The following is a 23,622-nucleotide window of genomic DNA, read 5'->3' as shown; positions in this document are numbered from 1 at the left end:
TACCCCCTTTTTATAGATTCCACATACAAGCGATATCATATGATATCGCTTATAACATTATTATTAACTAAAGTCCAGACCTTATTCAGATGTCCTTAGTTTTTACCTAATATTCTTTTTCTGTTCTAGGATCTCATCCAAGATACCACATTACATTTAGTTGTCTTATTTCCTTAGGCTCCTCTTGTCTGTGACAGTTTCTCAGACTTTCTTTGCTTTTGATGAACTTGACAGTTTTGAAGAGTACGGAGAGCCACGTTCTGGTATGTGAGATCTCATCCACACTGTTTCTTCTACCTGGATTGCCTTTTCCCTGCCTTCCTGGCAAACTCCTCATGCTTCAAGAGCAATTTCAGAAGGCTTCAGGGTCAGTGTCATTTCTTAGGCACCTTTTCTTCTCCCTCTACTCTGTCATGACTTGAAAAACAACTCTAAGCCAATGATTCCCAAATGTTTATTTCTAATTCAGACTTTCACTCTGAGCTTATTTAAACTTTGTCCAACAGGCTACTTGACATCTCCCCTTGAAAGTCTAATAGGCCCAACTCACCAGAGCCCAAATGGAATTCTTGACCACTCCAGCCCCCAACCTGTTCCCCCTCTGTCCTCCCATCTTAGCAAGTGGTTCCATTCCAGCCCTGCAGCTCAGGCAGGAGTCTGGGGTTTGCCTTGCCCTGTCTTCCTGCAACGCCATAGTCCTCAGGTCACCCAGCTGCCTCCTGGGATCTCTTCAACCCACCCACTTCTTCCAATGCCCCCACCCTAGCCCACGTGCCTCCCCACCCCATGCCTGAATGTCTGCAGTAGCTTGCCCTCCTTCAAACCATTCTCCTCACAGATTCCAGAGCAAGCTTTTAAAATGTAACACAGACTCTATCCGGCCCTACTCAAACCACACTTTGTTCCTTCCCTTTGCACTTGGAATCAAACTCACCTGCCTTCCCCCTGACCTTCAAGGCCTCTGCAGCCTGTCCCCTCCCTGCCAGCCTCTCAAATCCCATTTATTTGCTCCTCCACATGTTCAAGGACTTGGGATGCCTCGGTGAAAATAGACAAAGGTCCTCGACCTTGTGGAGCTGACATTCTAGCGAGGGAGACAGACAAGGAGCATAATGAATAAGTAGATAGTGTGTTAAAAGGTGATAGGTACGTGGAAAGAAGGAAAGTTAGAGTTGGAGAGGAGTGGGAAGTGGTAAATGGGGGCAGTGCGCGGTAATAAATGACTGCTGGCGGGGGGGCCTCTTTGAGAAGGCGAGATGCGAGCACAGACTTGTAGGAAGCCGGGGAGTTAGCCACACAAGTGTCTTGGGGAAGCAGGTCGCAGACAGAGGAAACAGCTAGAGCAAGAGTCCTGAGGCTGGAGTGTGCCAGAAGTTCAGGGAACAGCAAGGTGGCCAGAGTGGCTGGAGTGGAGGAAACGCAGGGACCATGATATGAGGGAAGGTCAGCGAGGAAACGGGGCCGCCTCCCTCACACCCCACACTCCAGCCACCGGGAACCACTTGGGCTCCCTGAAAGCCATGCTGTCTCTAACTTCCCCACTTTTTCAGAAGCTGCCCCTCTACCCAGGGGGCACTCCCCAACTCTGCCTGGCTATTCCTTTTTATCCTTTAAGTCTCTGCTGAAATGCCACTTCCTCAAGGAAGTCCCCCTTGATCACATACATGATCCCACAGCACCCCAGATTGCCCTTATATTAATAGTCACCACTCAGTTGTGATTGTTTGAGCCCTGTCTCCTCCACCAGATTGTACTCGCCTTGAGGGGGAGCTGGAACCTGTTCACAGCTGTCTCCCCAAGGCCTGATCCAAAGCTGGGCTTCGATTGGATGCCCAGTAATGATTTATTAAAAGAGCGAATGAAGTGAATGAGTGAATGAATGAATGCGCCCACACTGGGAACCCCGGGCTCTATGAGGAAAGTGGGTGATTCCACAGTGAGTTAATCAGGGCTGGAATGAGGGAGGCCCCCTGCTGCCTGCCCAGGGATTACTCGGGGCGGACAGAAGGGCCTGGGGTCCTGATGTTTCCCCCGGCGTGCTCCAATTTTGAGCTCTGCCACCAAGGAGGGCATAGAAAAGGGAGGGTGTCTGGGATTTGGCCAAGCCTCTTTCATGGTTTAAACAAAAAGAGTAAGAGGACAAGTAACCTCATCTGTAGAAGGAAATTCTGGGACAAATAAAAAGGACATGCTCCAGAGGCCTGGAGGGGGATCTGAGCTTCTTCTCACATCTCCCCACACACACCAGGGAAGTGAGGCTGGGTCCCAAGGGCAACGTTAGCATTACAAAGCCAGACTCTCCTAAGGAGCAGCTCCCTGGACTCGGAGTTCAAAGAATTGTCCCTTGCATGCCCGCCAACCCCCCTTGCATGAAAGATTTGTTGGCAGTCAGGCCAACTTGTGTTCAGTAAAACTCAGTGACCCCAGAAGAGTCCTCTCCCTGAAGTGACTGGAGTTCGGGGACCAAGAAAACGCTCCACTTGCCAAGGCAAAGCCGCCTGGATCTTTGCTGACGTATTGCCTTTGGACTGGTGGGGGAGAGGAGGGGGCAAACTGCCAAAATGGCGTCTTAGAGAAACATAGAAGGGCCTGAATTCTGACTTTAGGAGAGATGAGGGTAGGACCTCAGAGTATTTGTCCTTGTAGCCTGGAGTGAATCACAGTGAGGTGTGTCTCTGCATGTCTTTATTTAGCCCCCATTAAACTGGAAACACCATGAGAACACGGACTGTGACTTACTCAGGCGGGTATCTTCAATGCTCAGGACATTTCCTGGCACACAGGTGCTTAGTAAAGAAAAACCACCTTAATGACTGTGGCAAATGTTTGCGCACGTCCTAGAGCTAAGCACTGTGTTAAGACTTTACCGACGTGGTCTCACTGAAATCTCATCATGCATAGTCCCTTGAGATTAGGGAAGAGTTGGGGTCCTGTTTTGTGGACCAGGAAGGAACCTGCAGCCTTGGACAGGTTAAGATACACAGCTGGCAGTGGCAGCATTGCAATTAGACTGGAGGCAGTCTGACTCGGGAGCCTGCGGCCTTAGCCACATTCACAAATCGGGGGGCGGGGGTGTGGGCAAGAGCCTGCAACCCACTTTACAGAAAAGGAAACTGAGGCTCAGTTAGTTAGAGGTTAAGGAACCCTTCTGCGTGGATTCAGCTGGAGCAGCCTCCCCACCAATCTGATTCTTAAAGGTGGAGTATTTTTTTTTTTTTTTCTTTGCGGTACGCGGGCCTCTCACTGTTGTGGCCTCTCCCGTTGCGGAGCACAGGCTCTGGACGCGCAGGCTCAGCGGCCATGGCTCACGGGCCCAGCCGCCCCGCGGCATGTGGGATCCTCCCAGACCGGGGCACGAACCCGTGTCCCCTGCATCAGCAGGTGGACTCTCAACCACTGCGCCACCAGGGAAGCCCCAAAGGTGGAGTATTTTTAACGTGACCCTTGGCTCCTACCCACCCTCCTCCCGTTCCCCATTCCTGAGCCCATAAACACAGGGCTCACAGCGCGCCCCACACCCCGCGAGCCTCTGCCTCAGTGCCTCACTCTCTAAAAGCCACCGAGCTGTGTGAGGTGACACCTGCTGCGTCTCGCTTCCATCCCCAGGGACAGGGAGAATCAAAGCCAGCCATCCTTCCTTTAAAGTGCTGGGCACTGTTTGGAGAAGGTGTGAAACCCTGGGACCTGTTCCTTTCCAGGGGTCCATTTACATCACACTGGTGTTGGGTTCCATCAAAGGCAGCCTCCAGGGTCTCTTCACTGTCCATTCATTCCAGCCCCTCAGGCCTCAGAGACCCAGAGCACTGCCCTCCTGGAACCAGGCTGAGGTACTGGGCCAGTACCTTCCTCTCCTCACCTGCACTTGGCAGGTGGGCTGTTTAATTTGCCTTAAAAGCTTGTAAAATAGTTCCCGCAATATATAAATCCATTGCTGCTTTAAACATTTGGAACAACCCAATGCATATACATTTAAAACATTTCTCCTTTCTATCCCCTCTCAGCCTCAATGTCACCCCTTCCCCAGAGTTATCACTGTTTTTGACGCCGTATGTGTGTTTGGGTCATTTTTCTGCAGCTTGCTTTTCAAGCTCTACAATATGTCTTGTAGATATTTCTATTTTAATATATATAGATCCACTTTCCTCTTTTACCTACCGCAGCATACAATACAGCATGATGCCATAATTTTTTTTTTTAAAAAACAAATCCCCTTTAGTTGAACATTTAGGTTGTTTCCAGTTTGTCCCTATTGCAAATAATTCTGCTCCAAACATCCTTGTGCTTGCCTCTATGTGCATGGATGTGTTTCCCTAGGGCGGACACTGTGACGTAGAAATGCTGGGCCGAAGCGTACATATATTTTAAATTTTAGCAGATGCTACCAAACTACCCCTGTACCGAGCAGGACCCTATGGGGACTTCCTGGAACAGATTCCCTCCCGCCCCATCCTCTGCTTTAGCTCCTCTCTAACGTACCTAGATAATAGTATCTGATGCACATTCCGTGAGTTGTTTTACAGATGCTAAAACCCCCCACCAAACGGAAGGAATTAACTACTTGATGACCATGAGCTTGTAGCCCCCAGACCTACTGGAGCCTAAGGATTGATAATGTTAACTGCTCTGACACCACCCTGATAGCTCACCATCAACCAGTCAGAGAACTGCGCATGAGCTAATCACATACCCTGGGGCTCTCCTCCCTCACCTTGCTTTTAAAAATGTTTTGGTGAAACCCATCAGAGAGTTCGGGCTTTTTGAGCATTAGCTGTCCTGGACTCCTTATACGGCACCTTACAAGAAACATTGCACTTTCCCTCACCACAGCCTGGGATCAGTAGATTGGCTTTACTGCGAGCTGGTGAGCAGACCCAAGTTTTGGTTCAGTAACAATTGTGGCACCCAATGTGGGGCCGTAGTCCTGAGTGGATGTCTCCCCTGTGGCATATCGTGCCCTGACAGGTGGCTCCCGGGTCCTGTCCGGCAGCTGCCTGAGCACCTGTGTCTCAGGGACAGACCTGAGCACTTGCCGCCAGCCGGGTTGAGACATCTTTGGTAAGTCACGGGGCTCGCGTATGGCAACACCAGGGTGTTCTTCCCTATTGCATTGGTTTTGCGTACGGCAGAGCATTTGTTGGGATTTTCCCTTCTGGGCTAAGGCTTGGTCATTTTGGCTTCATCTCTGACGGGGCATTGGCTGGGGTTCTCCCCTTCGGACTCAAGCACAGTCATTTGGCTTTGTCTCTGACTGATGGGGCATCGGTTGGGAATCTCCCTTTCTGGGGCTAAAGAACTGTGATCCTGAGAGACTATTCTGCATTGCTTTGGTTGGTTTGCTTGAGAGTTGAGAACACCTGCCATGAATAATTAAGTATGGATAAGCATAACTATTCTATCTCATAGTGCCCCTAGGGTGGATTTTGCAAAACTGGAAGACCTTCAGCTATGCTCCCATAAATGAAAGAAAATGATTTTTTTAAATTGTAACTCTGTTTGGCCTCAGTACTCCCTGAGATCTAGAGAACAGTGGCCCCTAATGGCTCTGCTATTATATGAAAGTGAGCCTTTTGGAATTGCTTTGACTTTTATCTTGGGTGTGTGTGCATGAGTATTTTGGTACCGGAGTCCAAATCCTGTTCTCTCTTCCTGGTTTTGACCTTCATTAAAGGGTCTAGTAACTTGAATGCTGATTCATATTCCTCTGAAAGTGAGGCATGTGCATGTGAGTGAATAAGATGTATTATTGTCGATTACTGTTCTTTGTTTAAACTGAATCGAGTATTTGGAAACGGAGGGAAAAAAATCCCTGAAAATGGCCATGATGACGGGTTTTTGCATATGCAGTTAGGGGAAGCTTGTTTTCTATGAGGAACTTGCATTTCTCTCCCTAAGCCTTTAAAATGTAAATGTTCTGCCTGGACTCTCAGGAATTTATCTGATCTTCTGTAGTCCCTAAGACTGAAGGGAAAAAAGAGAGGTATTTTTAATCTGAAGCAGAAAAACTGTGAGATCTCTGGTTCTGTCTTTATGTAAAAATTAACTTGTAAATGAGCTCATTTAATTGACTTAGTAAGCTCTTACAAATTAAATGCTTCTAACTATAACAGAAACTGGCCAGAAAAAGTTTCAGTTTCACATGATCTAGGAAATATTCAATATGAAATTAGTATCTGATATTAAAGCTAGCTTAAACTTGTTCATTTAATCAATACAGACATGTCTTACTTTTATTGTTCCTAGGTTTACTAATGGCCAATAAGTTCATGTTATTTTTGTTACAGAGTTTGTCAGAATATTAACTTGCTATGAGTTTCATAAGTTATAAAATAAAGGTAAATGAGTTAAGAGTTTTCAGGTGAACTTTTTCTTTTTAGGAATAATTATGTTGTAGGTATGTCTATCTAAAATACTTTCTCCAGACTTTCGGTAACCTAAGTTTTGCTAAGTTAAGTTAAATAACGAACATTCGTTGTTCGTTAATTCATTGAACATCTAGGTCATTTCAAATAGAGGTTATGGAATATGTTCATAAGTTCCGATCAGGAAGTGCTGGTATGACAGTTCAAAATTGCTTGTTTCTTGGTGGCACAGTGGTTAAGAATCCGCCTGCCAATGCAGGGGGTGGGTTAGAGCCCTGGTCTGGGAAGATCCCATATGCCACGGAGCAACTAAGCCCGTACACCACAACTACTGAGCCTGCACTCTAGAGCCCACGAGCCACAATTACTGAGCCCACACGCCACAACTACTGAAGCCCACGCGCCTAGAGCCCATGCTCCACAACAAGAGAAGCGACCGCAATAAGAAGCCCACGCACCGCAATGAAGAGTAGCCCCCACTGACCACAACTAGAGAAAGTCCACGTGCAGCAATGAAGACCCAATACAGCCAAAAATTAATTAATTAATTTTTAAAAAAAGTACACTGGAAATAACATTTTTAAAAATTGCTTGCTTCTAGGTGTTTGCTAGAGATTAAGATTTTAAATTATAATAAATGTAATTAAAGCTACTAAAATAATAAAGGAAATATTTCAGTATTCCAGGAAGGTAGGATGTATACTTTCAGTTAAAGAAGGTGTGAAAAATGAAAATACATTTTTGTCAAAGGGGAAAAAAAGGTAATTTTATTTTAGAGCTGGTTGTTTCTGGATGTAAAAATAAGGGACAAGCTAATATGGGTACAGAAAGTTATGGAAGGTTTGTAGAAAGGGAGCCCTGGAAAAGGAGTTTTGTGCATGGTCGGACTGGGATTAGATTAAATTTAATTAGGTAAATGGATTTTGTTATTAAAAGTAGGCTGGTGCAGGACTAGATTTGGTTTCTCTCAGTTAAGAGAACAAAGTTTTCTTAGAATGTCACTTTTGGTAACAGATTGTATGAATTTTCTTGCCTTTAAGTGATCTGTACCTGCTTTTGAAATCTTCTGTCACTTCGGTTAAGTGAATAAATATACACAGTGACCTTTGATCCTATTTGACCAAGTGTTTTGCAACGTTTTGATGTTTTTGACAAACTTCCTATCAAATTCTAATTAAAGTTCTTTTGACCTCAGCTAACTTTGGGATGCTTCAGAGGGCCCCTGAGTCATCTCAGAGAGAAATATTAAACTAACTAGGATTCTTTGGTACGTTAAATTACACAGAAAGCATTGTCAAATGACTGATAAACCTCCTCATATTATACTTTATAGGTAAATGTTATTAATATAGACATTCTAGAAATCATATAAAGTTCATGAAATTTGGATATGTCCTGGTATAATGTTATCAGTCATAAACCTAGTTACCTTAAAATATTATATGTCACAGCAACTTGTTTATGCTTCTTTTGTGAATAACATTGTCATCAGATCTTTAACCCTGTCTTTTTAAGTATTGTTATTCACAGACAGTTAAGCTGATGCTTTGCAAAAATGCTTCATCTTCAAGAAGATTCATAGAAAGGACTTTCTGATGAGTACACATTTCTGATAACTTACAGATCATACTGCTGAACTTGGGTAAGAAACTTAAAAAGTCTAATGGAAACTCTGATTTCATAAAACCTAGCAAAAAGGATTAGTTACATGGGATTAGGTAAACTCAAGAATGTGGTTATAATTTTTTTGGTTTTGTCTGAAATACTACTGGCTTTTACTGTGTTTTCCAAATGTAGGAGACCTTTCCCCTTAAGCTAATTATGACTTGTAGCAACTTGGTCAATTATACCTTTGTAAGTAGAATTGAAACATTTATCTTTTCTCTCTACCTTATTCCTCCAGAAATTGGAAAACTCTTTAGGTTCCCAGAGCTTTATCAGGTAAATAAGGAAGGCCACCTCCTAACGGGTGCAAGAATCTCAAAGTGTTTTTGGGACCTTGGAAAGGGAGGAATTCACCCAAATCTGTAAGATAAAATATGTGACAAGCCCTTGGTGTGGCTTTCCTGGCCTTTTCAAAGTTCAATCTGAAATTCCTTATGAAAAGTTCCAGCACAGCCAATTTAAAAGAGCCTATGTGATCAATTAACCAGACTTATTTTGTAAACAAAGTATTTTTAACTCGGCCATATTGATAAAAATGAGGGTAATTTTAGAAAAAGATTATGTTTCAATGGACATTGTATTCTAGTTTTATTAATTGAGGTCAGTGTTTACTGCCTGAGACTCACTTCCCAGATGACTCTTTGTTGCTTTATTATTGTAAAGTTTGGTTGAGTTACTAAGAGGCTACTCTAAGTTTGTTCCTGAAGCTCATCACAGCAGTCTATCTTTGGATGAGTATTGGATGCCCCATGACTTGCAGCTAGGGGATTGTGCATGCTGGAAGGGGAATCATAAAGGACTCTCTCCAACCTAGATAACAGGACCCTTGTCAGGTATTTTTAACTAGCTCATGTGCAGTGAAGCTAAATGGAATTGACTCTTGGACTCATGTTTTCCCACTTGAGAAGAGCCTCTGCATTGCACCGGTCTGCCAAGGGGACTGTTGACCCCAACAGACATCCACACCAGGATGAGAAGAAGACAGCAGTGGTGAGCAGCTGACCCAGGAGTCTGGACCAGGCCTATAAGACCTATCATACCAATCTAATTGAACTGTTTACCAAATGTTTGTCTCCCTATCAACACTGAAAGTTATTGTTTTACTTTTAACCACACTGTTGTCCTCAGTGTTTATCAGGGGAGGTAGAGTTGTCACAGAGTATAACTACTCATGATGTGTAACACGGCTTGCTTTAAGTCTATTGCTGAAAGCACATGTACAATGCTTGTGTGACAATTGGGTATGATTGATAAAATGTATAGCCTGTATAATATTCTCCTGTTAACATACCTCTGAGCTATTTACTATGTCTGATTAGTTTCCCCCCCGCAACGTGGATAACTGGGCAAATATATGTAAACAAAAAGTAGGCCTAGCAAGGCCTATCACTGAGGGACATGATGGACCCAGGACAGGCGTGGGCCACCATGGCATCAGGGGCCAAATACTTTGGTCTATCAAGAGATTTGCAGTCCAATGGCCAACAAACACATGAAAAGACGCTCAACGTCGCTAATTATTAGAGAAATGCAAATAAAAACTACAATGAGGTACCACCTCACACCAATCAGAATGGCGTTCATCAAAAAATTTACAAACAATAAATGCTGGGGAGGGTGTGGAGAAAAGGGAACCCTCTTGCACTGTTGGTGGGAATGTAAATTGATACAGCCACTATGAAGAACAGTATGGAGGTTCCTTAAAAAACTAAAAATAGAACATATGATCCAGCAATCCCACTCCTGAACATATACCCAGAGAAAAACAATTCAAAAAGACACATGCACCCCAGTGTTCATTGGAGCACTACTTACAATAGCCAGGACATGGAAGCAACCTAAATGCCCATCAACAGAGGAATAGATAAAGAAGATGTGGTGCATATATACAATGGAATATCACTCAGCCCTAAGAAGGAATGAAATTGGGTCATTTGTAGATACACGGATGGACCTAGAGACTGTCATACAGAGCAAAGTAAGTCAGAAAGAGAAGAGTGTCATACAGAATGAAGTCAGAAAGAGAAAAACAAATATATATTAACACATATATGTGGAATCTAGAAAAATGGTATAGATGATCTCATTTGCAAAGCAGAAATAGAGACATAGATGGAGAGAAGAAACGTATGGATACCAAGGGGGAAGGGGTGGTGGTGGGATGAATTGGGAGATTGGGATTGACATATATACACTATCGATGCTATGTATAAAATAGATAACTGATGAGAACCTACTGTATAACTCAGGGAACTCTACTCAATGCTCTGTGGTGACCTAAATGGGAAGGAAATCCAAAAAAGAGGGGATATATGTATACATATAGCTGATTCACTTTGTTGTACAGTAGAAACTAACACAACGTTGTAAAGCAACTATCCTCCAATAAAAATTAATTTTCAAAAATAAATAAAACTTGCTTCAGATTAAAAAAAGAAAAAAAAAGATCTGCAATCAAAAGGGGAAATGAGGGAAAAATCTTCATATATGGAGGTATGGGGATGTCATTCTGGCTTATACGTGGTTTAACTTAAACTTTACTGACCGGAGTAGCCTATTTTGTGGCTTATTAAACACACTTTGTACATCTGGTTTGGCCACTGAGGAGAAGAATGCATTTAAAAGTCAAAATAGAATAACTTTTGTTCCGACATCCAAGATAAAGCTAGGTGGCCATTGTGGCTGTGATTTCAGACATGTTTGTGTATTGCTGAGAACTTGAATTTTCTGAACTGTATAGGATTTAAGGACACCACCAGTCATTCTCAAAACAATATTTGCTAGCTGCTGCCAACTGCAACCTTATTGTCTGAAGGTCTCCTCTTACAACCATGAAACTTTTCACTTAACTTTGAGCATAGTAGTGACAAGAGAGCTCAAGCTATAGATTCCCAGCAGAAGGCACTAGATTCTTTAGGTATATATTAATACCCCTGGAAAAACTGAAACCCAAGTAAACAGAATAATTCAAAAGGCTGCTTGGTTACAAGATATTTGTAGAGAGGACGCACTCCATAACTTATTGTCCTGGTTGCCATATGGAACACGAAGACTCCTTTGGGAAATACTACGAGGGTGCATTTTGATCATTACCCTAATTGTGATATGTCTACTAATTTTCAAATGTCTGGGTGCTATGACAAAGCCATCAAAAACAGAGATAATGTTTTCAAAATAAAATATTGATGCTAAGCTTGGGACTCTAGAATTCGTTGAAATGGAAGTCACTGACTTTCTCTTCTCTAATCCTGAAAAATTGACTTCACCCCTGTTCAGCAGGAAGTAGACATAGCAGTCATCGCCCCATTCCCCTCCTCAGGATTGAGGAGTATCAAAGAAAAGGGGGGAATTGTAACCCAGCAGGACCCTGTGGGGCCTTCCTAAGACAGACTCCCCACCCGCCCATATCCTCAGCTTTAGCGCCTCTCTGAAGTTCCTAGATGATAGTCTCTGATGCACATTTCCTGAGTTGTTTACAGATGCTAAAACCCCCCACCAAATCGAAGAAATTAACTACCTAATGACAATGAGCACATAGCCCCCAGACCTACAGAGCCGAAGGATTGATAATGTTGACTCCTGTGACACCTCCCTCTTACCTCATCATCAAGCAGTCAGAGAACTGGGCACACGCTGATCACATACCCTGGGACCGCCCCCCTCCCCACCCCACTTTGCCTTTAAAGATCCTTCAGTGAAACCCATCAGAGGGTTTGGGCTTTCTGAGTGTTAGCTGTTCCAGATTCCTTGTATGGTACCTTACAATAAACACTACACTTTCCTTCACCACAACCCAGCGTCAGTAGATTGGCTTTACTGCGCGAGCTGGCAGGTGGACCCAAATTTTGGTTTGGTACCACCTCCAGAATGTCTGTACCATTTCAAATGCCCATCATCAGTGTCTGAGATTACTGGATGGTCTCACCCACACGAACTCTAGGTGTTATGAATCTACGTTTGTGTACTAAAAACTAACCTATGGTATTAGAAGGTAGGATCGTGGTTACCTTTATGGGGGGTGACAGTGGTTGGGAGGGGAACGAGGGGGCTTTTGGGGTGCTGTTGACATTCTGTTTCTTGATCTGAGTAGCGGTTACACAGGTATTTTCAGTTTCTCCAAGTTCATTGAGTGGTATACTTATGATAGTGCAGTTTCTCTATGTATTTTTCAATAAAAAGTTCAAACTATTTCCTCCCTTCCCTAATCTGATAGCTGACGAAACAGCATCCCATGATCATTTTATTTTGAGGGTTGAACCTTCCTTTGTTGGTACATTGGCCTCTGGATTCCTTCTTCTGGAATATTTTATTTCCAGGTCTCATGAGGATGCTTTACCTGACAGAAGAACCCCCTTTTCAGAAAGGGGAGAAGGGCCTTGCCTTTCCCTGGGCACTGACTATATGTGCTAACGTTCACAACAGCCTTTCAGGGTAGGTGCCATCCACCCTGTTTTATAGGCAAGGAGGCAGGGGCTCAGAGCAGCAAGGTGATCTGCCCAAGGTCATGCAACTGTCTTGACTGCAGAGTTCTACCTTCCTCAATACCCTTTAAAGCTGCTCATGTGACAGGGCTTGGGCTAACCGTGCAACAGGCATGAGCTCAATCCCTGCAACAGCCCAGTGAGGTAGCTATATTGTCATCCTATTTTACAGATGAGAACACTGAGGCTCAGAAAGGTTAGATAACTTGCTCAGCTCACCCCGTTAGTAAGTGGAGGAGCAGGGCTGAGCCCAGGTCTACCTGACTCTAAACCTGTGATAAGACAGTGCTATCCAGTAGTCTTATACAGTGATGGAAATGTTCCATATCTGTGCTGATAGTATGGTAGCCACTAGTCGCACGTGGCTGTTTACCACGTGAAATGTGACCAGTGCCATCGTGGAAATGAAGTTTTAGTCTTATTTTCATTAATTTAGGTAACCTACATTAGACAGTCCGACTCTAAGGAGTGAGGTGGGGGACGGAGAAGAGCTGCAGAGCACAGGCATAGATAACAGAGCAGCCGCCCCTACGGGAAACCATCCAGCCCACCAGGAGGGACCCACTTGCAGAGGTCCTGACAAAGCCCACACACAGTGAGGTCTCGGGGCACAAGAACCACACCCTGAGGAAAGAGCCAGGGCTTTGTAATCAGATGTAGCCTTAACAAGCCTCTTAACCTAGGACTCAGCTTCCTCATGTATAAAATGGGTATCAAAATAGGGCTGGTTTTAAGAGTGAATGAGAGAATACACAGTACCTGGCACATAACTGGCATTCGATAAGCTATTTAACAGTCGTACTATTGTCACAACTATTATTATTGATCATAGGCTCACTTTTAAACTTTTAAGTTTTTTCATTATATAAAGGTAGAGCATATGCATGCTAATAATTTAAACAATGCAGATGGGTATAAAGTGTGACCTAAAAATCTCCAAATATTTTAATACCAAATCTCCCTCCTAAATGGAAACTGTTCTAAGTAGTTTCCTACCCGCCCACCCAGGAATCCTCTCCACTTCCATAAACATCTACAACTCTGATCTCTCCTTTTGAAAAATGCAAACATGAAACACATTCTGTAACTTGCTTTTCTCACTTTACCACGTCTTGAGGGCATCTTTCCACACAAGCACATTCAGTTTCACTGCATTATTTTACTGTTTGCACGATGTTTCCTGGTAAATGTCATTTGTAACTCTTTTTGCAGGTCCTTACTGGTGCACATTTAGGATGTTACCACTTATTTTGCTGTTGTGAGCATTGTACACATGTGAGCATTTTTACCAGTAGAATCCCTACGTTAACAGTTGGGGTATTTTCAATGGTGATAGACCTTGGCATATGTGCAATCTCATTTTAAACCTCCCAGGAGCACTGGACTCTAAAGGAATGTTCTGAAAAGACTCCTCAGGTCATGCTAATAATCACCCCTGGAATGTATTTGCTGGGTGGGTTTGGAATTTGAGAAAAGATTTTTTCTTTAAGCAGATCTGGTTTCTAAAATCTCCTTGGCACAGGGATGTGGACAGGGCCAAGAGAGGGGACTTTGTGAGGGGGCACCTGGAGGTCAAGGAACTGGACCCCACTAATCCCAGCTCCGGCTGGCTGGGGGATCTGAGGATGAGAACTCAACTTTCCTGGGAGGCCAATCCTGTAGCAAGCAGGGCTTTGCTGCTTACGAAATCACACTCCAGGGGAGCCACTGAGCCTGTGGCTTGGGGTGGGGAAGGGGAGAGAGAGGAGACACCCACAAGGGCCTCGCCAAGGACTGGACAATGGCACATGTCAGCCAGTGAAATCCAAATGGCCCACAGACGTAAGAAAAGATACTTGGCCTCTCCAGAAACCCAAGAAATGCACACTCAAGCAACAATGGAGTATTGTTTTTCACCTATCAGATTGGCAAAAATTAAAACAAAATGATACCTAGTGTTGGAGATTGCTAGATACCTAACATGGGGAAATGGCCGCGCTGGTACACTCCTGCAGGGAGTTATAGTACAGTCCTCCTGCAGGGAAACACATGCTTCCCAACAGCTATACCATTCCATTCCTAGGAATTGTTTTTAGTAACTGAACACATGCGCAAAGAAACACGGTCAAGGATTTGCATTTACCAGCACTGTTCGTACCAGTAAAAAAAAAAAAATTGGCAATGAGGTAAATGTCTAGATAGGGGACTGGTTAAATAAGCTGTGTTATCCCCATAAAATGTAACAATCTGTGGCTAAAATTGATGCTGTGGATCTGTGTTTACTAACATGGAAGATACCCACTTCCTATATGTGAAAATCAAGTGGAAAAAAAACAGGTTGTAGAATAGTATTTGTGATTACCATTTTTTGATAACAAAATTGGTTAAGTGTATATTATTACATATGCACTGTTAGGTTATAGGTTTAGTGTTATATATGTACGCACATATCAGTATGATATGTTTGCATGTTTAGATATTTGTATATGTGTGTATCTATATATGTATATTATGTGAATTTATGTGGAAAATGTTTGGAAGGATATGAATGAATATGTCCTCAGTGATTAAACTCAACTGGTAGGGAATTTTATTTACTCATTAATTTGTTGTTGTAATTCTCTGCTTCCTTGAGGGTTTTGTTTGTTTGTTTTTGCAATCAACTTGTGTTTTTATAATAGAATAAATTGTTAATATTAGCTTAGGAAACAAAGAAAGCTAATAACTCTGCTCTAAGTGTATTAGCCAATCTGAATGCAATTATCCCACCTACCAAGATGGTCCCCAGCTCTTGTCCACATTAGAAACCCCCTCTGATCCCAGGACTGTCTTTAATTACAATAATAAACATAAGAGGAAGAGAATGATGATGTCCATTTATTGAGCACATACTGTGTGCCAGACACTAGCTGGTACTTCACACACATTCTCTCACTGGATCCTCACAGTGGCCTAAGACATAGATAGGTACTCTCATGTCTTTGGATTTCCCAGGAGAGCCTGAAATGGGGACTTTGTGTAAGTGATTTGTTGAGGGAGAGTTCTCATGGGAAGTCTGTAAAAGAGTAAGGGCAGGAGAAGTTAAGCAAAGTTGTTGGTTCAGCTCAAGTCTAGTCTCAGCCTGACCCCATGGAGAGTTCTGGACTGGACATGATACCACAGCATCATCCCACGTTGAGACAAGGACACTGGGTTTTTATCCCCCCATATCAGTTTGTCATTGGCTGAGGCCAATGGGCAAGGATAACCAGGGAGATGGGGTCAACCTCCCAAGTATCTCCGGGTGAGGTACCTCCCATCAGCCAGGGGCAATTGTTTTGAGAAGAGTGCAGCTGTCAGCAGCCAATGCTCACAGCAGCTGGGGGATGGGTATGCTGGGCCAGTAAAGGGGATGTGGGTGATCACTAACCTCCTACATATTATTATTATCATCCCCATTTTACAGATGGGGAAACTGTGGTTCAGAGAGGTTAAGTAACTTGCCCAAGGTTACCCAGCTAATAAGAGATGGAAGCAGGTTTTGAACTCAGATCTGAAGTCCTAGCTCTGAGCCTTAAAACTAGACTGCTGCTAATTTCATAGAGGGAAAGGGGACTGAGGCTGTGGGTGGGTACTCTCCCTATATCCCCTGCCCCACCAAGTGCCCCCACCATCTATTCCCTGTGCTTCACATTAGCCTCTTGGCCGATGAGCAGTTCTAACCTGGGCTTTTGAAGAAGGGAGCCACAAAAAGCCTTTGTGTTCCTGCCGAGGTCCCTGAAGCTTGTGTATCGGTAGAGCTGGTTGCTAGGAGACGTTTCTCAAGAAATGTCTTTGGAAAATGAGCCCAGGCTCTGCCCACAGCCCCAAGTTATTGCACCTGGGAGAGATATCCCAGCACGTGTTTCCCCCAAGGTATTCGGAATAGATCCAATTCCTTCTCTACCTGGTTCTTCCAGGCCCTAGCTCAGAGTGTATCCTGGCTGAAAACAGTTCCTGTGCCAGACAAACTCAGAATCCTGGAGAGAAAGGGCCCTTTGAGATGACCTGCCTGCCCCGCCCATTGTATGACTGGGGAAACTGAGGCACAGGGCATTGAGGGACTCACACGCTGAGTTAGTGGCGGGGTCACAACTCATCTCTCTCATTACTGCACGAGGCAGCCCTCCCACCCCAAGCCCTGTGTGGTGACACAGAAGGAACTCAGTATATGAAGACTTGGTACATTTCCCTTGATTAACCCTTGGGTTTCAAAGCTTTCTGGAGGCCAAATGATTCCTTTGCTCAAGTGGAGAAGAGCAGCTGCATTTACTGGGCATCTACTGTGTGCCAAACCCTGGAATAGGTGCTTCAGGGTCTTCATCTGCTAAATCTGACTTCTGGAGCATCTCAGGATCAGTGTCTACTGCTTGCTTTTCCTTTTGTACGTCTAGAAAACTTTGCTTACTGGACGTTGTGCACATGCATGTGTGATGTGTCGTAGGGACTCTGGGTTCTGTTTTCTTCTTCTGAAGAGTGTTACATTTTGTTTTAGCAGGCAGCGCAATCACTGCTTGAACACTTTGAAGTCCCGTGGGTGTGGTTTTAAACTTTGTTAGGGAGGGGCAAAGCCCGAGCTATTTCCCAAGCCTCCCTAACTTGAAAGGACTTGCCTCCAAACTCCCTCCTCTGAGGATCTTGAAAGGTTTGGCTTTAGGCTCTGTTCGGGCTGGTTTAGAGCAGCTTTTATACTAGAGTATGATCCTCACTTCTAGGGCTTGGCCTTTCTCATGTCTCAGCTTGATGCCTGGGATTAAGGTCTCTCCAATGGCCCCCAGCACTGCTTGACCTGTAGTATCTCAGCGTGGTCTCAACCCAGCTGCCCTCTGGTAAACCCTGGATAGTCCCACTCTGTGCATGCATAGCCCAGCCTTTGGGCAAGGACTTGTGGGTCCTGGGAGACCCTTAAAGACTTCTGAGGTACCCCGGCTATGCAGCTCCCTCCTCTCCAGTGTCTTGTCCTGCACATTCCTTCTTTTGTTGCCCCAGTGGTCCCAAACTCTGCTCAATGCCTCCTGCACTCAGAGGGACTGCTGTGCTCTGTGTGGGTTCCCTTGCACTGTGCCGTGCTTGGGAAGCTGTCCCAGAATGAAAGTCCGCGGGATGAGGGACTCACCTTGTGAGTTTCCCTTCCCTCAGAATCACAGTGCCTGTGGTCCACTGCCTGAGAACAGTGGCCTTTTATTTTGTCAAGTGTTACAATATTTTGTGTTGGTCTGGTGCCAGGTTCTCCATCATGACCAGAAGTAGAAGTCCAACTCACAGCTGAACACTGTCTCCCTACGTTTATCTTGGAATGCTCACGAGGACCCTGAGAAAAAGGACTTGACATCCTCATTTAACAAGTGAGGAAACCACGGTTCGGACGGGTGCAGTAACTTTCCCAAATGGCAGAGCGCTAGAGCCGGAAACTAGTTTTCTGGACTCCAGAGCCCATGTTTTGTCCCAGGACTACCCCTGCTTTCCGTGGGAAAGCTAAAATCAAAACTAAATTTCACTGTCACCATCACCAAAACAGCGTTTTCTGAGCCCATTGATATATTCCCCTATGTCCCATTTCTCACCGTGTACCTTATTCCTGTTTCTGCCACTGACCCCCTGGTCTGGCTGATCCTCACCCTTCACACGGATGAGTATAGTCATCTCCAAGGGGGCTTCCACCGTTTTCTTCCCAGAACACTTTGGCTGACTTCCTTTCTTGCTCTACTGCCTTCAGTGGCTCCCTGTGGCCCACAGCGGCACTTCTCAAAATGCAGAATGAAGACCTGCACCTTAGGGAGTGCTGGAGCCCACAGCTCTGCTCTCGAAGACCCACAGCTGGAAGTGTGAACATGTAGGGGCACCGCAGCAAAGAAACTTGTTTAACCAGACTCAACCCAGATTGCTGGCCCCAAAACCCTTAGCTCATCGAATCCTACTAAAATCTTGTGGAACACGCTGGAAAATGTTGGACCACAGAGTCAAGGCTAGTCTTTCTGTCTGCCTTTCCGTCCTTCTACATTTCAACCTCCTGTCTCAATTTCGTTTCCCACAACTTCTTGTCACAAGCCACGCTCTCCCCCATACCTGTGTATCCCTTCTAGCTGTAAGAATGATATAAGCCTGCAGCTCCGACTTTCTATGAGGGGGGACTGGCCCCGAAATGGGATCAACCAAAGGAGAATGAAGCCATGAGGAAGAGAGGAACTAGGTTTTGAAGACTTAATTTAAAACCCTGGATCCAGCCTTGCCTGAAGCCATTACTCCTGGACTTTCTGCTATAAGAGCTGATAAATTCTCTCTTCTTCCCTTTTAACTCAGGGCTCCTGCAACCAAAAGAGCACTTGGCTGGTACATTTTTCCAACCGTCTGATAAGTTTTCCGAGATTGAGCACTACGTCCTGTCTGTTTCTGCTCTGCCTCGGGACCGTGGTACTAAGGGTTGGGGTTCAGGTGTTTCTTAAATGTCATGAGACATTGTCCCACAAAGGCCACTTTTCTTGGTCCAGCATATGACTAGATGTTGGCAACGTGAAAGTAACTTCACAGTTGCCAGCTCTGAGTTTTCTCCTGGAGGGTGGGGTTGAGGAAATGGGTGGGGAAAATTCAAACATGAGATATCCCACCTCCTGTGTTCACACCTTGGTGTAATCCCCTCCCTCCCAGTGTGGGTGGGACCTGTGACTTGATTCTAACAATAGACTGTGGCAAAGGTGATGGCATGTCACTCTCATAATTATGGTACTGTGTGTGTGTGTGTGTGTGTGTGTGTGTCTTGCTAGCATGCACTGACAAAGAGATTCTCCTTGCTGACTCGATGAACTGAGCAGACATGTTGAGATGCCCACATGGCCAGAACTGCTGGCAGCCTCTACAACTGTGGGTGGCCTCAAGGACCTGAAGAGAGCCTCCAATCAACAACCAGCAAACATCTGGGGCCCTCTGTCCTACAACCACAGGAAATGAATTCTGCTAACAACCTGAATGAGCTCAGAAGCAGATCCTTCCCCAATCAAGCCTGCAGATGAGAGCCCAGGCTGACCAACCCCTTGTGAGTCTCTGAGCAGAGGATGCAGCTAAGGCAGGCCACGACTCCAGCCCGTGGAAACTGTGATAAATGTGTGCTGTCTGAAGCTGCCAATTTTGTGGTAATTTGTTACACTACAATAGAAAACCAGTACAATGGAATTTGGAGAGAGATCTGAGTTTTATTTCTGCCTCACCTGCCAGCAGTGTGACCTTAACGTGAGTCACATCACTGCTCCAAGCCCCTAGCTTTTTCCTTTATGAACAGGTGCAGACTTGGGAGAATTAGAGCTAACGCATGCAAAGCACCCAGCACGGGGCCAGCCTGGAACACAGTAGATACTCAATAAATAGCAGTTAAGAGTTATGCTTAATTTTCTTCATTTTTCTAAATTTTTAGTACTTATCATGATTACTTTGATATATAGAAAAGATAATTTTGCTTCAAACAATTAAGGGGATTTACTTATCTAAGAACACAGAGCTGGTCAACAGTAGAGCAAGATGACCGCCCGAGAATCCCACGCGGGTCTCTTTCCCAAACATCCCCTTCCTCGTACCTGGAGTAACAATAGCAGCCCAACAACAACTACTCAAAGAGCCAGGCACCTCACCTGTACCAAACGTGCAAGGTGTTATCATTATCCCCATTGTACAGATGAAGAAACTAGGGCTCAGAGAGGTTGAGTCACTTGCCCAATGTCCCACAGCTGCCAAGTGGCAGAGTTGGGATTTGCCTCCCACATCTGCAAGGAACCACCCAGTCCACAGCATCCAAACCTGGCTTGGATTCTCCCCAGACCCCCGTGGGGGGTCTGGGGGACAACAGGGCTTTCTGGAATGGGGCAAGGGCAAGGAAATCAGCAGCAAGGCCTGGCCCCAGATCCCATTACGCCAGGGGAGATCGCGTTTCCCCCGATCTGGCGCCATGAGCAGGGCAGAGAAGCGGGCAGGCAGCCACTTCCCTGGTTATTCAAGTAGAAAATTACAGGTGCCCAGAATAGCCTGGGCATTCTTTTATTTATGAATAACCAGTGAGTCCGTGGAGCTGGAATGGGGGCTTACATGCGTTTTTTCCACTGGCCACGTTCCTGAGATCTGCAGGGTTCCCTAGCTCTCTCAGGGGACTCTCTCACAAGCTGGGGGAACTGGCAGGATTGGGCTGTTTTCAGGACACGGTCATGGGAAAAGGAGAGACCACCATGTCCTTCTTGCTTCTTGCTTCTTGCTGTGTGACCTTGGGCAAATGGCCTAGCCCTTCTGGGACTTCATTTCTTCTGTAACATGGGGTGAGCCCTAAACTTACAGACATGTTTTACTTTCTTCTGAGCATAAAATTAACACTTGCTCATTGTCAACAATGTAGAAAGTGCAAAAAAAAAAAAAAAACCACCACACACAATGACCATTATATCCCATCACCCCTAATTAAGATAATCAGGGTTAACATTTGGTATATATCCTTCCAGTCTTTCTTTCTATGCATATGTAAAAAAATGACGGGTAGAGCCCAATCCCTGAGCCCCTGTGCTCTAGAAATGGAACCCTCGCTTGCAGTCAACAAATATTAGTCAACCAGTATTTATCGAGCACTGCCCCAGGCCATGGAGTGGCTTAGAAGCGGGTTACCTCAACACCCCCCGACGTTCTGTTCTACAGCCCTCTGCAGACAACCCCCAACCCCGAGCCACCTGAGGGGTTGGTGGGAGGGAAAGCCATTTTGCAGGACTCAGACACAGATGTGAGGCCTGGAGTCTCCTGGCAGGACATCCCCCAAGCCTGATGCACAGACAGGCTGGCCTGGGCCTGGCTTGTTGACCCCTGACTCTCCTCCCTGGAGGGTCAATGTGGGAAGTTGCTGCCCTCTCCCGGGGCTGTGTCTTGACTAGTTAATATGTGAAGCGCTGAGAAATGGCACCTGACACGCAGTGGGCGGTCAGTATATCTTAGCTGCCTCTATGACTATTACATCGTTATTATTCCTAGTTGGGAGCTAGACAGCCTGAGGCCGTTCCCTTGTGGAGACTGATCTGTACTGAACTTGAGGAAACAGCAGCTGAATCACTTGCAGGATGGAAGTCACGACAGCACTAACGACAGCCACTTCCTTTTATCGGGCACAGCACTGGGGGCCAGATGCTCTGCGGAATCATCTCACTTGCTGCCTACAGACGCCACACTAAATGGTTATCTCTAGTCCCCATTCACGGATGAGGAGACTAAGGCTCAGAGGTGTTAAGTAACTCTCCCAAGCCCACACAGCTGGCAGGTGGCGAACAGGGACTTTATCCCAGGTTCATCCAATGCAGGATCCCTCATCCAGGAGGCTCAGTCTGTTGGGGTGAGGAGGTCCTGGTCCCTGCCCCTGGGAGCTCACCACCTGGTGGCAGAAGCCCCAGTTTGGAACTTTCAAGTTCCTTGAGTTTGCTGAGCGTTAGGGGGAGAAAGCTGTGGGCTCTGGATTTAGGCTGCCTTTGTGTAGATCCCTACTCTGACATCTCCTAGCTCTGTCACCCGTTTAGGTGTGGGGCATAGTAAGTGCTCAGTAAATCCAACTGCTAATAAGTTATCACTGATATTGTTCCCAGAGGACTTACTGAAATTCCAAGGGCCCCTGAGTGGCAGGCAGAACTGGGGCTCCTTTCGCTCAAGGAAACTTGGGCCTTTGCCCAGCATTTGGGCTTGGTTGCTTTGTGCCCGACAATGCTGTCCTCAGTCTGGGCTGCTGCATACATGAGCCCCAACGTGAAAAGAGGTGGCTGAACAGCATGTGGCTCTGCCCAAAGACCCCCAGCATCCGCTCCGTCCACTCCACTTCCCCCTCCTGGTCTGAGATCAGCAGAATTTTGACAGCCAACCTTGTACTCCCAGAGAGGGTGCTGTTCTGAGCAGGTAGAGGGGTAGCTAGTGTGGTTTCAACAGGACCAGCCAGGCCATGATAACATTTGCCCACCTGGATCAGGCAGATAGTCTTCAACCAGGCAGATCTTAACTTTCTGCAGCCTCTCTTTATGGGCGGGTACCTGGTAGAAACTCAGCCCAGAGAGCCATGACAGGTTGATCTAGAGAAGCGAGGGAACTGCTGCTTCAGGGCTTGCTTCCTGGCTCTGGGAAGCACTGCCACACTGGGCAGTGATGCTGGGGCAAGTCCATGGCTCAGAGAGTGGGCTTTGAGACGTCTACCTGCCTGAGTCTGATTCCTAGGTTCACTGCTGACCTGCTGTGTGACTTTGAGCCAGGCACCTAACCTCTCTGAGCTCAGTTTCCCATCTGTAAAATGGGGATAACAGTAATGCCGACTTCATGGGGTTGCTGTGAGATGGTACCTGGCACATAATAATTACTAATTAAATGGGATATTACTTCCATGAAATGAAGTTGTTTAAAGCCCTATGGGTCCCAGTTGCCAAACTGCTCTGTATGAGAATGAAGAATGAGACAAGTCACATTCTACAGATTATATTTTCTGCAGCTGAGATTCTTGTCTCTGGGAAATGTTGTCCCTTAAGGACCTGACATGGCCGTGCTCCCTCTTCTTAGAGAGTCTGCACATCCTCATGTACACATAGCATTTTGTACCCCACTTCACAGAAGTAGGCCTAAGAGTGGAATTTATCCCAAGGAAAGGATAAATGGTATGCACCAAAATACATCTAATAGGATGTGGTAGTACAAAACATAAATACCCCCAAATCAAGGATTGGTCAGGCACATTGCGGCAGGTCCCTATTAGCAGAACACGATGAACCCATGAGAAAGGAACTGATGGGAAAGGACGGGTGTGATCTATTGTGCAGTCTGGACAGCAAGTCCTAAGAGATCTTGCTTATAACACAGGTGACAACGTGAGCTACAGAGTCTGAAAGGATTCGCACCACGTGTCAGCAGTAGTTATACTGGACAGAAGAATAATGGGTGATTTTCTTTCTTTGTCTTTTCTGTACTTTATGATTTTTCTATAATACAGTATTTGAGTATTAAATAAGAAAAATTTTTAATTAGAGGAACAAAGTCCACTTTTTAAAGTGATAAAGATGGAGTGTTGTGGAAAGTTTGGAACACAAAGAGAACTAAAACCCCCAATTCAAGTATTTCCTTCCCCTCATGTTTACTAT

General features: G+C 45.4%; 1 protein-coding gene across 1 annotated transcript in view; it reads right to left on the bottom strand.

The window, feature by feature from the left end:
• FAM107A (family with sequence similarity 107 member A) overlaps positions 1-23,622 on the bottom strand; it is a gene marked incomplete at its 5' end in the record, with an annotated part of 77,242 nt that overhangs the window by 36,889 nt on the left and 16,731 nt on the right. The gene's annotated exons all lie outside the window — the stretch shown is intronic.

This window comes from Leucopleurus acutus, assembly GCF_964270905.1.
Source record: "Leucopleurus acutus genome assembly, chromosome: 10".
Lineage (NCBI taxonomy): Eukaryota > Metazoa > Chordata > Mammalia > Artiodactyla > Delphinidae > Leucopleurus > Leucopleurus acutus.
The sequence above is the reverse complement of the archived record's forward strand: the minus strand, read 5'-3'. Positions and strand labels throughout refer to the sequence as shown.